Genomic DNA, 14,804 nt, shown 5'->3' on the forward strand with positions numbered 1-14,804 from the left:
AGATTATCTTTTAAATTCAGTCATCTTTCGTGGTTTTAATGAGGGCTCGATTTTCTTTCTTTAGGTAATCTTTCATGGTCCTAATCCGGTCTTCATTTTCCTTTTTTCAGGTCAGATTTAATTGTCTTTAGTAAATCTTCCTGTTTCATGTCTCGTTCTTCTCGTTTACGGTCTCGTTCTTCTTGTTTTTCTCTCTGTTTATGTTCTTGTTCTTCAGGTTTACGGGCTTGTTCTTTTCTCTGTTTGCGTTCTCATTCTTTTTGTTTACAGTCTTGTTCCTCTTGTTCTACTTTTTTTCTGCGTCAAACTTCCTTAATAGCAGTATTATTAACTTCTCGGTCTCTATCTTGGCCCGACTTCTTGTTATAGGCATCCACTAAAATAGGCTTCCTTATATCCTTTACTTCTGACACCAATTGTAACGAAATATAAAAACACACTTTTATGGAAACGTCAAAAAACTCTAATCTAACTCGCTAGTTCATAATGAGTTCCTTAATATATAGATAATTAATTTCCCAACCCGATTGAGGTCGATGAGTCCGATAATAATGATCACATAGCCAATCCCATCGAACAGCAAATTCTTTAAAATTCCGATATCGACACTGATCCAATATAATCCATTTAAATAATATTAAATCGGATTTACTATACACTTATCTTGCTCACCTAAATACAACAGATGACACCGGTAGTAGGCGGAATTTAATGAACCCTAAACTTGCTTACTTAAAATAATAATCATAATAATAATAAAGATCTTTTTATTTAATTAAGGACAGGAAAGTGTAGATAATATAATACAGGGCGTTTCGGGAGGAAAGGGAAATATTTTGGGAACATATTCAGAAGCTCAAAATAAGATAAATTAACCCATATGTTTTAATCCGATTCTCAACCGTTTCTTAAATAATCGGCTCTAAAGTTTTTTTGTAAATGTTCGGAATTTGAAAAGAGCAAAGTTTCCATTACGTAATGACAAGTACGCTGACATGATATTCGTGTATGGTTTCTGTAATGGTAGCGGATTACATGCTGTTGATGAATACCAACGTCGTTTTCCAAATCGAAGAATTCCTAATCGAAAAGTTTTTCAGATAGTTTTTGCAAATGCTAAGAAAACAGGAATATTTTCAAGCGTAAAATTAATTTGGAAAGAGAGGCGGGACTAAATGTAGAAAATGAAGAAAATATTCTGGATATGGCTGAAGAGAACCTGGGGGTTAGGACAAGGCGGATTACAAAAGAACTTCGATTAGCATCACATGTGGACGTTTGGAAGTCACTTAGAAAAAACGGTTTTAAGCCTTTCCATATTAAACTGGTTCAACATCTTCAAGAGGGTGATTATGGCTTAAGGGTTCGGTTTTGCGAGTGGATCCAACAAAATCGAGGCCTTTATAAATACATTTTATTTAGCAAAGAAGTTCATTTTACCCGCAATAAAATTAATAATCGACACAAGGAACATCGGTGGTCAGATAAAAATTGTCATGCCACGTTTGAACGAAGCTTTCAACATCGATTCAGCGTTCGAACGTGTGGTGTGGAATGCTGAACGACCAGTTTGGTCCTTTTGTATTAGATAAGCGTCTTACTGGAAAAGGATATTTACGCTTTTTAAAAGACCATTTAATACACATGTTGATTCATCTAATTGTTCGACACTGAATGTATTATGAAGACGATGGAGCCCCGCCTCATTTTAGTTGACGAGTGCGTAATTTTTTGGACAGTTGTTTTTCTGATCATCGGATTGGCAGAGGAGGACCTCAAGTTTGGCCACCGAGGTCACAAGACTTAAATCTACTGGATTATTGCCTCTGGGGGTGGATGACAGCTCTAGTGTACGAAACACCAGTAGAAACCGTAGAAGGACTCCACAATCAAATTTTGAATGCTTCAAATATTATTAAAAACAATCCCTAACCAATTAAACGTGCAACACGAGCGCTTAACAAACGAGCTGCACCTTGCCTTGGAAGTTGGTGAGGGTATATTCGAAAACATTTTAAATTAGTGGAATTTTGTTTTTTTACTAGTATTTGTTTGTGGTGCTTTTAAAATAAAAAAATTTACAAAAAAACTTCAGAACCGATTATTTCAGAAATGGTTTGAGTTAAAATATATAGGTTAATTAATCTTATTTTGACCTTTTGAACATGTTCCCAAAATATTACCTTTTCCTCCCGAAACACCGTGTATATTATACATATTATAACTTTATTTATATTATTGTATGGGCGATCAATTTTTATATATACCAAATATTGCAAAAATAACACTACAGACAGATTCGTGAAACCATTTAAAAAGATTTATCAAAAAAAAACCACTGAAACATACCAACAAAGTTATTGCGGTTGAGTATACTTACATTAAAAATTTTGCTAACAGTTTTTTAAAATTTCCTTTCTTAGTATGATATGATCCACCAATTTTTAACACCAACGTACACCTTCATGGCATACGATACCGTCCAAACGATAAATATAACTATGGTAGTAAAACTTATTTAATTTTAAATTAATAAACAACTAATTACTGTATGTGTAGTGCCCGAACTGCCCCCTGCGAAATGAGAACGAACACCGACGACGACAACATCAAATCAATAACAAAGCGTTACTCTCGCATTCACCCAATTACATCGCTCCTTTTCCAATTGGCGACATATAATAATATGTGGCGACATATATAATAAATGTCAAAAAAAAACGGTATATAGTAGGCTTGTTCTAGTGTATAGTTTTCGATGGTTTAACACCAGTTTATTGTACGGCTTTAGAGATAGAGCGCATGATCAATCCGCAAACTGGTAGCAAACGGTTTTTTTGCTAGAACGCTTTTTAGTTGGGAAAATATCATGTCAAATCGTGGCAAATATCATGTCAATTGTCAAATAGGTTTTTGTGCCTTCTTGTTTGTTTTTGCAATTTTGAGGTTAGGTCTAAAACTTTGTTTACAAATCACATGGATGAAGATTATATGGTGAAAATCGGAATCGTATGTCGGCCATCTTGCTTGGCAAAATTGACAGGGAGCTGACAGACAGTTGTTGACATTGCCTGATAGAACGTCATTGTCATACCTTTTGAGTTTGTTTTTCATTTTAATGAATGCAGGCGTGTGTTTGCTATTTGTTTTAAGGATGTTATTTTAAATTCGTGACCTTTTTTTCTAAAAAATTCTCTTTCAATATTGGGAGTAATGTTTTAATTGATTTGCAGCAAGCAATTCCAGGTTTCTGGTAAGAAAATCTGATTTTATTTATTACTATTATGTTTTTGTATTGTCAAACTTTAGTCTTTAATAAAATCAAATTCAGTTGATTTCAATGAAGAAGTTTCACCTTTCAAGTTTTTATCTTGATTATTATAAATATATGTTACAAAATGTCTGGCCTCTCATTTTCTATTCAACAATTAAAAATTGATTTAAAATTTTGCTGACAATTTCCTTGATGTCAGAATATGTATATTTTAAATGGTTCTGAGAAACATAGTAATAAAAGATTTTTTAAATTCCCTTCAGTTCCCATTACAAGAAAAACATGAAAAGCGATATGCAGTGTAAAGACTTTGCTATCTATGATTGGATGTTATTTTAAATTCGTGACCTTTTTTGCTAAAAAGTTCTCTTTCAATATTGGGAGTAATGTTTTAATTGATTTGCAGCAAGCAATTCCAGGTTTCTGGTAAGAAAATCTGATTTTATTTATTACTATTATGTTTTTGTATTGTCAATCTTTAGTCTTTAATAAAATCAAATTCAGTTGATTTCAATGAAGAAGTTTCACCTTTCAAGTTTTTATCTTGATTAATATAAATATATATTACAAAATGTCTGGCCTCTCATTTTCTATTCAACAATTAAAAATTAATTTAAAATTTTCCTGACAATTTCCTTGATGTAAGAGTATGTATATTTTAAATGGTTCTGAGAAACATAGTAAGAAAATATTTTTTAAATTTCCTTCAGTTCCCATTACAAGAAAGATATGGAAAGCGGTATGCAGTGTAAGGACTTTATTATAAGAATTATATTTTATTTTAATAATGGTGATATTGCTGGCTTTACACTACAATACATATTTATTTAATCATTTAATTTGTCTTTTTTTCACATGAATCATTTAGTAAATTGATTTGTAAGGTTTGCACTGCCTATTTTTAAATTTTATTTCATGCTCATATCATACCGCTTCCTGTATTCACTGAGACGAGACATAGGTATAGAGACTAAGAGAACTGAGCACTCGGAATGGATCAGGAATTAATGTTTTTCTTACAACAAGAGTTCTTTTTATTTTATGTAAACATCTGTCCTCGAATTACGTTTTTATTAATATTATAGTTATATTATACCAAGATATATTGTTAGTATTATAAGAGACCAACAAATATATCCTATGTAAGTGATATATGGTTATACTAAAAAGTTGTTTTCATTTTCAAAGAGTTTATTTTGTTTTGTAGATGGATATATTGTTTCTGTCGATAATACTCTGCTATAGAACTTTTAATTAATTTTAAAAATTAATATTTAAATTATTATTTAAATAATTTTAAAATCTGTTTAATTTTTCTTTAGGAAACAGATACACGTACATATTAAATAAGGATAATTTATCTTCTATTGAATCTATGTGTTAATAAAATGAGGATATTATTAATCTAATGGGAATGCCTTTAGATGTACAATGAGAAAATAGCCCAATTTTGACAACCTTTTCTAATCTGTTTAAAATTAGGGTTCAGTGCTAACAAAATACTTCTAAACATTTTTAGATTAATTCTAATTTTTATAATATCCATTATAATAAATTATTGTACTATTTTAAGTAATTTTTTTTCAGGAAAATTAAATAATAAATGTAATAAAGAAAACCATTGTTTTATTTCCATTTATCCAATTGGTGATATGTCGTACACTATTGTTAGAGCACTGTCGTAGATTATTGCAGTTATTAACTCATTTAGATATGTAAAATAAAGCTCAAAAGTTTTATTTTTGTTCAGATCAATATCTGATGCTAACACCTAATCAAAAAGGCGAGCTCTATGAGTAACCTTTTTGATTAGGCGTTTGCTTTAGATATTAGGATTAAATGATAAGATTGTCAGATTAAATGAAATTTGATTTCCCGCCTTAATTTGGCCACGCCTTTCTACCATTTTGATTGGTCCAATTAGGTACGTCAAACTGTCAAGTTAGTTACAACACTTTCCGTTGCCAAGCCAGAGGACTGATTGTCAGATGAATTTCTATCATTTTGTATGCAACCACCACTTTTTTATATACAGGGTGTCCGGAAAAAGGAGGCCAATCCGCCGGCCACATATAGGGTGGACCAAAATAATGCGACTTTCGTTATGCCATTTTTTAATTGGGTGCTTGGTATTCAATATACAGGGCGTCAAAATAAGAAATATAAAATCGTTTTTTTAAAGTAAGTCAAGTGTTTCATAAGATATTAGATTAAAATTTAGTGTGGGGTTTTTTGGAACGAGAAATTGAAATTCATTCCGTTCACGGATTCGCTATACCTTGCAGAGGGCGCCACCTGCGGTGTATTGCATGTGTTAAAAATACCAAAACTTTTTTCTACCCCTGTATAATAAAGTTCTAGTAAAAAATTCTAATTATCTAATCTTTTCTTGTAAAAAAAGTATTCTTAGTAAATGTCATTTTGAGAATCCGTTTGATAGATGTCTTAATTTTAAAATGTAGATACGTTTTAACAAGTTAACAAAATAAAAGTAAACTATTTTTTATAAATTACTTACTGTATTAAAACATAGAATAATGGCCCTAAATTATTTGTTCTACGTGACCTCCATTCATTTATATATACATACGAGCCCTATTTATTAAACAAAATCTAAGGCTTTGAAAAATATTTGGCGATCTGTCGATCCCAAGGCAAGATTTGCTTTTTGTAGAAGGTTATGTAAAATGAATAATAGAACTGAGGATTTTATAAGGGCGATTCTGTTTACTGACAAAGCCACGTTCACGAGAAACGGCATGACAAATATCCATAACGCACACATATGGGCTGAAGAGAATCCTAGGGTCATAGTTGAGACACATCATCAAGTAAATTTTAAAGTCAATGTGTGGGCAGGTATTGTTGATAACTTTCTTTTAGGAGCTGTCATTTTACCAGGTAATTTAACTGGTGATTCATTTCTGTTGTTTCTACAAGAAATACTGCCCGATTTGCTAAATGATTTGTCTCCAAATTTAAGACAAAATCTTTGGTTTCAACTCGATGGTGCTCCGGCTCATGTTGCTATAAATGTTAGGAACTATTTACATCAAGTTTCGTTCGCCCGACCTTATAACCCTTGATTTTTCAGTCTGAAAAGGTATAAAAGACTTTGTGTTCCGATTTTAAACGAGGACCACTAAAGGGAAATAATTATTGCCGCTGGAGAGCATTTCAGGTTGAAACCAAATATTTTTCAAAGCTTTAGATTTTCTTTAATAAAAAGGGCTCGTATGTGTATACAAATGAATGGAGATTACGTAGAACAAATAATTTAGGGTCATTATTCTATGATTTTTATTATAATAGGTAATTTAGCATTAATTTAGAAAAAATAATTTACGTTTATTTTGTTAACTTGATAAAATGTATCTAGATTTTAAAATTAAGATATCTAATAAACGGATTCTCAAAACGACATTTACTAAGAATACTTTTTTTACAAGAAAAGATTGGATAATTAGAATTTTTTACTTGTAGAAAAAAGTTTTGGTATTTTTAACACATGCAATACACCGCAGGTGGCGCCCTCTGCAAGGCATAGCGAATCCGTGACCGGATTTTAATTTCTTGTTCCAAAAAACCCCCTCACACCAAATTTTAATTTGATATCTTATAAAACGCTCGACTTACTTTAAAAAAACGATTTTATATTTCTCATTTTGACGACCTGTATATTGAATACCGAGCGCCCAATTAAAAAATGGCATAACGAAAGTCGCATTATTTTGGTTCACCCTATATGTAGCCGGCGGATTGGCCTCCTTTTTCCGGACACCCTGTGTTTGTGTTCTGTGTTACAAATTTTCAAAGAATTCATGCTGAAGGTTGAAAATGAATTTCATAAACTACAAAATGGTAAGTACATATTTAAAACATATTACTTTCATTCAAATCTCATAAATCTTTATCATTTCCAAATAGTTTTATAGTTTATTATACCTATCCTATGCATATTTCTAGATTTCGCCGAGTTCATTATCCTTGCGCCAAATAGTGATGGCGAGTTAGAACTTCCTAATAACGTTTCTTCATTGCCCGAGGAAATGACATACGTCCCTAGTATTAGTACTGGTGAATTATCTGTCGTACATTGAACAGGGAAACATTGTTTAATACTGATCGATTGTTATAAAATGTTTAGAAGCAAAGTAGGCAAAATGGAAATGCACAATTTAAAGGAGATGTGGGAAGTCAGAATGTCCTGAGAAAATATAATCTAAGATTTACGCCACAAAATAGCGAAAATCGTTGGCGTGTATTAGAAAGAAACTACAAAAAATATGTTGAAAATAATACTAAAACAGAAAGAGGGAGAAAGTAGTTCGAATTTTCTAAAGAAATGTATGAGATTTTTAAGACTCAAAAGAGGATTGTTTATCCTGAACCATTACTGATTTCGACAGGAAAGTGGTGCATATTTGATTTTTTTGTATTTCAACTAGGTAAACATATATTACTTTGCAGAAGTCATCAAACCGAAGAAAAGTTCTGAAGTGTCCCAAATAGAAACTACTGGAAATACTGATAAACTAACGCCATCAGAAGATGATATTGTCCTACAGGAAACTCTAGTGACTACACGTACCAATGCCTTTACCAGAGTACCTGATCGAAACGTAAAAAACAAAAATTAATGTAAAATATAACAAGGACACAATCTTACGAGAGGTTCAAATTGACAAAAAAAAATATCAGGAAGAGAGGTTAAACTCGAAACTTCATATATCTTATATAAATTATTTCGTTATTTATTGAAACCTTCAAAAAATTTGTAGTTCCAACATAAACCAAAATAATTTTTCTTTTTTTTTTAATTTTTATTTTGACCTAGTTATTTATTCCTGAATTTTTTAAACTATTTACTTTCTATTATTTTCTTGTATAAATGTTATGTATTATTATTCAATTTTACATATTTTGTATCTTTATGTTGTAGGTATAGTTTTAGGTAACTTATATATTTAATCTGTATGATAAAGAAGAAGTATGAACATTGCCCTTCAGTGTATTTTTCTATCAGGCATTTTAAGCCCTAACAAAATTAAATAAGGTTGTATGACCATTTTAAAGTTATTTTTATATTAGAAATCTCACTTGTGGAAAAACGGATACTTTGTTTTTTTTAGGGGTACTCTCATAAGAAGGACCAGCTGCCTCAAAAGCTGTCCTCTTTTCACTACTTGTGTCCTGTGAGAGTTGTGAGTTGTCAGCAAGTTCTTTGTCAGGAATGAAGCTGTAAAGGCTGTCGAAAGACATAAGAATCTGTGGAAGGTATTTTAAGGTATTATTAGGTATTTTTATTATGAAAAAGCAAAATAATTTACTTTGAATAATATATACTAAGAATTTTATTTCAAAATAATTATTTTTTTTGCTAGGTGCAATACATACCGTACAAATTTCTGATGTACGGTTTGGTTTATTTTCCTTGTTTTCGTTCTCAGATTCTTCTAACGCATTTATTTTTTCCCAAAATAATTATCTGAGACCTAACTTAAAAATGAGAGCTCTCACTTCTTCAGTACTCGATTTTAATAAGAGTAAACTCTCATCTGTTATTCCTTCAGCTATAAAATAATAACTTTAAGTCTACATAAAATATAGGGTGTGTTAACAAGGACTGAGCGGGGTTTACTTTTTTACTTCCCTTGTATTTAGGAGGAAAATTGAAATTACTTTTAGTAAAAATGATTTAATGTAACTTGTGAAAAATGAATGTCAATGAACCATAAAAAGATGAAAAAGTTATCTTTACTTTAGGTCTTGTTAAAACATTCTGAGCGAATTGAGTGTGATAAAATCAAAATCTTAAGAATTTTACTGTCTTAGCAGTAATTCTCTTTGGTTGTTTTAACTTAATGTATATAGTAATCAAATACCTATATAAATTATGGATCAAGTACTGATCATGTACTCAATAATGACTTCTTTAAAAAATTACAAGAAACTATTTCAGTTTTATCATACTTTATTTACTCAATTGAGTAAATAAGTAAACTAAGACAATTGTCTTAGACAATACTAAGGTGCAATGAAAATGATCTGGATTCAATAAAATATGATAAACACACTTTGATATTCACTGATCACTTTTTAATCACATGGTGATCAATATTTTATATCTAATAGGGTGCCACAATATTTAGCATGCTTACATGAAAGTGCAAGTAAATTAAAGCATATTTAGTGGTAGTTTAGAAAGGAATTTATTAATTGCAACTGCACAGATGGATCAGACGAGGAAATTTAAGTTTATACCTGTTTAAACCTAGCTGAACTAATAAAATTAGGAAGATACCTACTTATTATTATAGAAACTTACTTACCAATAAAGTTTTCTCTGAGGCATCTAAATGCCATTGTTTCAATGTAATTCGTCATGATGATATACTACCAAATTCCATAACACACAAAAATATTTGCCAGACTGTTAAATTGCCTAAGACAATTAGCATGTAATTTTGTATTAATTAATTTTCAAATAAAATAATATTTTTTTTAAAAGGCGTTTTGGTTATTAAGTTAGTTAAATGGCGCAGTCGGTAGAATAGTCCGGAGTTAGATCGGTTAGTGTATCGAACGTTCATTTTAACGATTAATCGGACTGTACGAAACCTGATGAAAATTCGGTGGAGGTATATGCAGTGAGTTTATCTAAAATTGCTGAAACAAGAAGACCAATATTAGAGATTCATCGGTGATTAAATACAAATCATCTAATTACGTTACAAGGCAGAATCTTAGACTGTCCCTTATAAAAATGACCGTCGCCTTTATGTAAGTACAGCTTATTAAGTGAATCCCAATATAGATGAATTAAGCGTTGTATTAAATAATCTTAGAATCTCTTCAGTTGACTCACCATTAGGTAATAATTTAAACTTAGATAATTTACATTTAATTACTAAGGTGCCCACTTTTAAGCCAGAATATTTAAATTGTGTCCCGAATTTTGATGGGAACCCTAATGATCTTAATCGATATCTCGTAAAGTGTGAAACTTTAATTAAACACTTTTATGATAAAAGGGATCCTAATAAATTTGATAACAATAGCTTATACTTTAAGAATAATAATAAAATTAATAAACCTCCGTATAATCAAAATTTTAATAAATCTGTACAACAACCCAACTATATCCAACCCAATTTAAATAATCATAATAATTTTAACTCAAGTAGACGTCCTTTGCCAACAAACTCGCAAATTTTGGTAGACCAACCCAAAATCAAAACGTTTTAAGGCCAAATCAAATGAGAGAAAAAGATCTTCCTCGGCCGACGCCTATGAGCATAACTTCTAGGCAATTCTTTCATAATTCTAGAAATAATCCATCTATGCAACTTATAACCCTAATCAATCTCAACGAAATTTCCAAAAGTGCCCAGAGGCTCTCGTAATTTTATATGATTATGATGATAATTATTATTGCGACTTCAAAGAACCCACAACTTTTGATGATGAGGCTCATCAAAATAATTCCCAATTTTAGAATCCGAAACTTCAGAAAATTTTACAAAACAGCATCCAGAGGAGACCAATCCTTAGTAGCTCCTATAATAAGCCTTCAATTTAATTACTACCAGTAAACTACCCTACATTATATTTCCAAAACATAATTTAACATTTTTAATTGATAGCGGTTCATCTCGATCTTTCATTAACCCTAACTTGGCAAACAAATTTAATCAAAGGGATATAATAGAAGACCCGTTTATTGTATCCCGTGGAAAAGAAATGTCAGCTCATAAATTTAGTACTTTCATACCAACATCCAGAATTTTAAAATTACCTGAATCTTTACAATTAAAATTCTTTTTATTTAAATTCCATGACATTTTTTATGGTTTTATAGAAGTAGATAATCTTGAAATTTTAAAAACAAATTTAGATTTTGCCAATGGTTACTTACGTGCTCCTTATGCTAAAATAAAATTACTTTTCCAAAACAAAAAACGAAACCTAAATTAAAAAAGTGTAGAATCACGATGCGAACAAGTTATAAACATTAAAACTTCAATAAAAATTGGTGAAATCATTATTTTATATAAAAAATAGGAAATTGTGAAATTCTAGAAAGTCTCTCTATTGCGAAAAATGGCATAGCCTTCACCACCGTCTTAAATAGCTCTACTGATCAAATTCTATTAGATTTTTCCGAACTCATTAAAGTTGAACGCTGTTAAAGAAGAGAATTATAGTCTATTGATTTTAACTTAATCGATAATTTTACCAATAAATTTTCTAATTTTAACCCGGAAAAACTACGCAGAACAGATAATATGAATCAAGAAGAAAAATTTGCAATTTTAAAATTATGTAAAGAATATTCTGATATTTTCGATGATGAAGATACTCCTTTTACGTTCACAAGTCAGGTAAAACATGAAATTAAAACCACAGATGAAACACCCATTTATTCGAAAACATACAGCTATCCATGCTTTATTCACAAACAAGAAGTTGAGTGTCAAATCAAAAAAATGTTAGAGCAGAATATTATCAGACCCAGTGTATCCCCATAGTCCTCACCACTAGGTAATACCAAAAAAAAATTTACTCTAGCGGAAAACAAAAATAAAGATGTCTAATAGACTTCAGAAAATTTAATGAAGTTATCATCAATATGTGGTACCCTCTACTCAATATAACAGATGGTCTCGATAAGCTTAGGTAAATGTCAATATTTTTCAACCCTCGATCTAGCGAGTGGTTTCCACCAAATTCCAATGAACGAGAAGGACATTCCGAAAGCTGCTTTCAGTTGTGAGAATGGGTACTACGAATTTCTGCGCATGCCTTTTGGCCTGAAAAATGCTCCCGCGACCTTCCAACGTGCAATGGACAATGTCTTTCGTGGAATGCAAAACGAAAAGTGTGCCTTTCACCTAGATGATATAATTGTCTACTCTACCTCATTACAAGACCACATCGATAAATACCGCGCCGTTTTCCAACGTCTTCGTGAAACCAATTTCAAACTACAGCTAGATAAAACCGATTTTTTTAAAAGAGAAGTAGGATATTTAGGACACATTGTTACCCCTTCAGGTGTGAAACCAAACCCAGAAAAAATGAAAGGCATCAAAAATTATCCTATTCTAAAAACTACTAAGAAATTAAGGGATTTTTAGGATTATTAGGCTATTACAGGAAATTCATTGATAATTTCGCTAAATTGAGTAAACCTCTAACCAAATGTTAAAAAAAAGCGTTGAACTCGTTTGAATTGAACGTAATGCTGAATTTATAAATTGCTTTGAAACCTGTAAAAATATTTTAATGAACGACCCTATTTTACAATATCCAAATTTTAATAAATCCTTAAATTTAACAACGTACGAAAGCAATATAGCATTAGGTGCTGTGCTTTCTCAAGGACCAATTGGTAAAGACCTAGCAATCGCATATGCGTCACGTACTTTAAACGATAGTGACGTCAATTATTCAATAATAAAAAAAAGAAATTCTTTGCATTGTCTGGGCTACGAAGTATTTTAGTATAATAATATAAAACCTGTGAGGTCATTTAAATAATTTTATAATTTTTAATACGTCAAATAAATTCAAAATAGTCCAAAAATAATCAAAATAAAATGTAAAAATAGAATAAACACCTTGTAAAACAACTGGGCGCTTGGTCGACTCCAAAGTAGAGATGGTGACGTGTAGACCTGAAATAATAAAAGTAACCTAAGCACACTTATTGCCGTAAAATTAATTAAATAAAAAAAAATTAAGCAAAACTCATTAATATGAAAAATATGATTTAATATGTTTTAAACTTTTTCAGTCATTTTACTTTTACGATAACCATTTAATTCATATTCACCAACATTTAACCACTTTACTTAAATTTATTCATTTATTACTTATACTACTATATATTCACCAATTTATTACTTTTATCCGATTGTTAAATGTCCCAGAAACGACAACGTACTGATATTGAATAATATACAATCGTTCAATATACCAAAACGTGAGCAATATATTACTCACAAACCGTAGCCAAAATACTACCAAAAACATTATCATAAAACACGAGATTGAGACAGCAATCTCCGATCTAGACCACTTGACGATAACACACTTTGTACTGCCGGGTGCAATGGACACCAAAACGGGAGGGTCCTCTCCAGATACAAAGCATTGTTAAATACAACGAGCTGTGCAATGGTCCCAGACCAGCTCAGTATCTTAACAAGAAATAATAAACAATCGTCACAAGCAAGACAAGCAACAATCGGTCATTAAAATATTTCATTAATCACATTTTTAATTAAAAAGGTAAAATATCGGTGTAATCAATAAGATAGAAATAAGCATACTCTGTGAAAACACTCTTTCTTGTAGTAAAACACTACACCAAACCAACACAGCTTATTTCACGTCGCAACACCCTTTATTGTTTTTATTAAATAACTTCACCCTTTAGTGACCAAAACTCAAATGAATTTTATAAACCAAATATTTATCTCAGACTCTATTATCGAAGCCCACCAAAATCATTCCCGAGGGGAATCGCTAAGTGTAAACCGTATTTGGTTATGGTACTTATGGTACCGCTGAGCTAGCTTTAGTTTTGTAAATATCGTGGCCCTCTTTTCGGTCAGACCGATAAATTTTATTTTAATGACTAAGAGAAATATTTCAATTCTTTAGAAAATAAACAGGGGCTTACTTTAGGCCTTATCTCTACGGACGAAAATTCAATATAATATGTAATTACACAGATCATAAACCTTTACAGTGGTTATTCTCACTAAAGGATACTTCATCAAAATTACTACGTTGGTAAATTAAATTAGATGAATATAATTATACAATTTAATATAAAAAGGGTAGGCTAAATAGAAATGTCGACGCCCTTTCACGTGTAGAAATACAATGATACGGATACTAATTTTAATTAAAATAAATATATTAAGAAATTAATCAGTCTCTTCAAAATCCTGAAATTTTAAACTTAGAAAATAAAAAACCCTGACCGTGAAAATATTTCAATGATTGTGCAACATGACCCTACAGAGCAATGTCTTCAAATAGACGAAGGCACTGAAAATCTTCCCGTCGAAAATACAGACGATATAGTGCAACCTTTATTCCTAATGACGATAACGCGAATGGCGACACGGTTCATACCAATGCTGCACAAAATCCTATTGTAGGTATACCGATCATTGAGACACCAGTAAATTACGTGTTAAATCAAATAATAATATCTGTTGTTTTACATTCCCCGGCAATTCCCAAAATTAAAATTTTGTTTGAAAAAAAGAAACGAATTAATTTACAAATATCCCAAAATAATTTCGATAATGATATACTAAATTTTATAAAATACTTAATCTTTAAGCCAGAATTACAATATCACTTATATTTCGAAAATCCTAAATTTTTTGCACCTTTTTGTGAAGTCACCAGAAAAACTTTTAAATGGCCATCTAAACGTTGCTTAACTAAATGAATAGATGTCACGCATAAAGACGATATAAAAGAAATTATAAAAAATTATCACGGA

At 30.9% G+C, this 14,804-nt stretch overlaps 1 long non-coding RNA gene across 1 annotated transcript in view; it reads right to left on the minus strand.

The window, feature by feature from the left end:
• Positions 1-14,804, minus strand: part of LOC126743634 (uncharacterized) — a 95,366-nt gene that overhangs the window by 75,975 nt on the left and 4,587 nt on the right. Inside the window, exons 2-3 of the long non-coding RNA XR_007662940.1 lie at positions 12,898-12,954; positions 9,607-9,943 (exon numbers count right to left, since the gene is read on the minus strand). This is a non-coding gene — a long non-coding RNA (uncharacterized LOC126743634). The remainder of the gene's footprint in view (positions 1-9,606; positions 9,944-12,897; positions 12,955-14,804) is intronic.

This window comes from Anthonomus grandis, chromosome 1, assembly GCF_022605725.1.
Source record: "Anthonomus grandis grandis chromosome 1, icAntGran1.3, whole genome shotgun sequence".
In the NCBI taxonomy this organism is placed as follows: domain Eukaryota; kingdom Metazoa; phylum Arthropoda; class Insecta; order Coleoptera; family Curculionidae; genus Anthonomus; species Anthonomus grandis.